Source organism: Theropithecus gelada, chromosome 6, assembly GCF_003255815.1.
Source record: "Theropithecus gelada isolate Dixy chromosome 6, Tgel_1.0, whole genome shotgun sequence".
Taxonomy (NCBI): domain Eukaryota; kingdom Metazoa; phylum Chordata; class Mammalia; order Primates; family Cercopithecidae; genus Theropithecus; species Theropithecus gelada.
The window spans coordinates 100,537,797-100,541,148 of NC_037673.1; the positions used below are offsets into that span (position 1 = coordinate 100,537,797).

The 3,352-nt window shown below is 31.8% G+C and overlaps 1 non-coding gene across 1 annotated transcript; it reads right to left on the bottom strand.

Moving 5' to 3' along the window:
* Window positions 1–2,741: 2,741 nt before the first annotated feature.
* Window positions 2,742–2,843, bottom strand: LOC112627208. Its single transcript, XR_003120066.1, has one exon. It is a non-coding gene; the product is annotated as a U6 spliceosomal RNA (small nuclear RNA).
* Between the last annotated feature and the right edge of the window lie 509 nt (window positions 2,844–3,352).

Here is a 3,352-nt window from a genome sequence, read left to right on the forward strand (position 1 = left end):
TCAATAGTTACTTTTTTCTGATCCTCTCCCTCTTCTCACCCTTTACCCTCAGGTAGGTCTCAGTGTCTGTTGTTCTCTTCTTTGTGTCCATGTGTTCTCCTCATTTAGCTCCTACTTATCAGTGAGAACATGCAATATTTGGATTTCTGTTTCTGCATTAGTCGGCTAAGGATAATGGCCTCCAGCTCCATCCATGTTCCTGCAAAGGACATCATCTCATTCTTTTTTATGGCTGCATAGATAATATGCTTTATGTATTTTATATTTGTAACTTTGTCAAGTAATATATTCTGTGTAGAATAAATTCTTGGTAAGTTTTGATGATAATGATAAAAATTAAAATAATATAGTTTACTTTTTAAGCTGATTGCTTGCTTTTTTATTTAGGTAGGCTTAATGTTGTTCTTTCTTCTTATAATTCTGATTCCATTTTTTTCTATTATATTTAACCTTTTACCATCCATTCATAACCTCTCTTCTTCTTATTCTCATCTCCACAGTTAAAGAAGTAGAATTTTAAAATTATATGTTTATGTGCATTTATTTAGATTAATAGCATCTTTAAAAATGCCTATTTCTCTTATCTCTGATTGTCTTTCTAGAATTCATCCATGTAATGTCTTCACCATAGAAAGCACTTTGTTCACCCTCTCTAGTTAGACCCACCCAGCACCCTTGAGGAGAGCAGAATCGTACTATTCTCATCTGACTGTTGACAAAGCAGGAAAGTTAAGAAATATACGTTCATACAGACTGAGGTTGCAGAGACTGAATTCAGGCCTTCCGCCCTACTTTTCAGTGGTATCCCTATTACATCAAGGAGTTCCTTTTGAATTATACTGCAAAGTTTCCCAGTATTACATTGTCAGGAGCTGTGTAAAAGAAGCTAGTCACTAAAGAGCACATAAGTTAGGGTTTTGTATGAAACCTATCTAAAATTCTACAAAAAGGCAGAACTATAGTTTGCATACTGGTAGATCACTGGGTGTGCCTAGCTGCAGAAGTTGGATCGGGGATTGGCTGGAAGGGGCATAGGGGACTTTTTGAAGTGATGGGTGTGTTCTAAACTTTGACTGTGGTAATAGGTCGACTTTCCTCAAAAACACTGGGCCACACACTTAAAATGAATAAAAACATTTGTATGTTTACTATAGCTCAATAGAGCTTAAAAGATAAATATTTTCAGGAGGCTGTTACCTCTGTATCAAGAATATAAATATAGGATATTGTTTAATATTTTCAATTTATTGTCCCCTGTGGTTAATCAATTAACATTTTCTTTTCTTTCCCTTTAGATTCCCTGGTAACTGGGTTACGGCTGAGCAGGTGGTTATAAGTGCAGAGCCATGTGTTTTTCTCCCATCTGACCTGATGCACTAATCACTAGGGTACTGTTGTGTTATATGGAACATGCAATGAGGTCACATTTCCCCCTGGTAGAGAGTAAATAGCAAATAGACTTAGAAAAAATAGCTGGCATTTGATGTCTAATCCTTAAGATTAGTTTGTTACATAAGGGGAAAAAAAAGGCCAAATATATCTATTTCATCACAAAAGAATTTGACAAAAATTTTTGGTTGACAAATTTCTGTATGTCTAGTTATATTCATCTGAATATAGGAAAGCCAGGGTACATGTGACAGTGGGTTGAAACAATGTGAAACAAAAAGGTTGTAAAAGAAAATAAATGAAGCTTGCATAAGCTTAAGTTCTTTTTCATTGTTCCTCCTCAATCAAAGTCTTGTAAATAACTTGTAACAAATATTTTCTCTCATTGAATACTATTTGGTCTTTGAAATTATTGTTGGTATTACTTAAAAAATTCTTATGAAAATGTATTAGTATATAACAGAGAGAAAAATAACACAATGAATCTTTATGAATCCAATATTCAGTTTCAACACAGTGAATATATTTTGCTCTAAGTCTATATCTACTCTTCATCCCATACCCAACCCTAGGTATTTCTTTAGTCCAATGTAGATAACCTATTATTGCATTTATAGATCCTTCAGTATGTATCTATAAGAAACTTTAAAAATAGTCACTTCAATATTTTTGTTATTCCTAAGGTAGATGGCTATGATTCTTTAGTGTTATGAGAAACACAGTATTCACAATTCCTCCAATATCTCATAGTGTTTGTAAATTAGAGTCAGTTTGTTTGAATCAGGAGAGTATACACATTGCAGTAAATTGGTATAGTTTTATTTTATTTTATTTCATTTTTTTACAATTTATTCAATAAAGAAACCCATGGCATTGACTCTGTATAATTTGGCATGTTTAAGATTTTGCTTATTGATTTTGCTTATTGTGAATTGTAACCTTTTGTGACACTTAAGATGGTCTGCAGACCTCTTTATTTCCTGTGAAAAACTAGAGTGTTGATCTAATAATTTATGTCCTACTTTTTAGTAAGAACACTTCATAGGAGGAGTTGTAAGCTTTCAGCTGTGTCACATCGATGGAAGATCATGTCTGGTTTTTATTCTCATTGTTATTACTGTGACTGATATAATAAGTTAGTCATTTTACTTTTTTAGTATCAATGTAAACATAATGAAACCAATACCATTATTATTCCTGAAATTATGATTACTGAAAACATTTGAAGATGTCCTTGTCTAACACTTTTTTGCTTTCCACATTATTTTAAAATTTTTTCATATTTATATATATTTAATTATGGCAAAATATATACTACATACAATTTACCATTTTAACCATTTTAAGTGTACAGAAATATAAAACATTTCATAATTTGCATGTCCTCCTTGGTCAGGCATCATGCTAATCTCTGTATCATTCCAATTTTTGTATATGTGCTGCTAAAGCAACACCTTGCATTTCTTTTTGTCCTTAGGATGTATCTAAATTGTCTGTATTACAAAATTCCTGCATCGTAAAGTCCTATTTAATGATTCTTGATGGACTTTAAACATTTTTGTTGCAAGTGTGTTTCACTATTTTGTCATTTGTCATTGTTGATCATAATATTTATTTGTCATAGATATTTTTGACAAGTTACCTAACTAAAATTAACTTTTATTGCTTCTACATGGTGAGTCACAGGTAAGACTATTTTACCTACTTTTAGATTTATAGATGAATCCATACATGTTTTCTTCTAATATTTGTACATACAGTAAGAAGATAATTTTGTTTTCTTCATATAACTATGCCAGTATCCCAATACCACTTAGTATAAAGTACATTTTTAATTCACCGATTTCTGATGCAACCTTTATGATATACTAAATTTGTATTTGCAAATGTGTCCATTTCCAGATGTGCTATTCTGGCCCATTCATGGTGTAATATCTTACCATCTTAATTATAGAGATACATA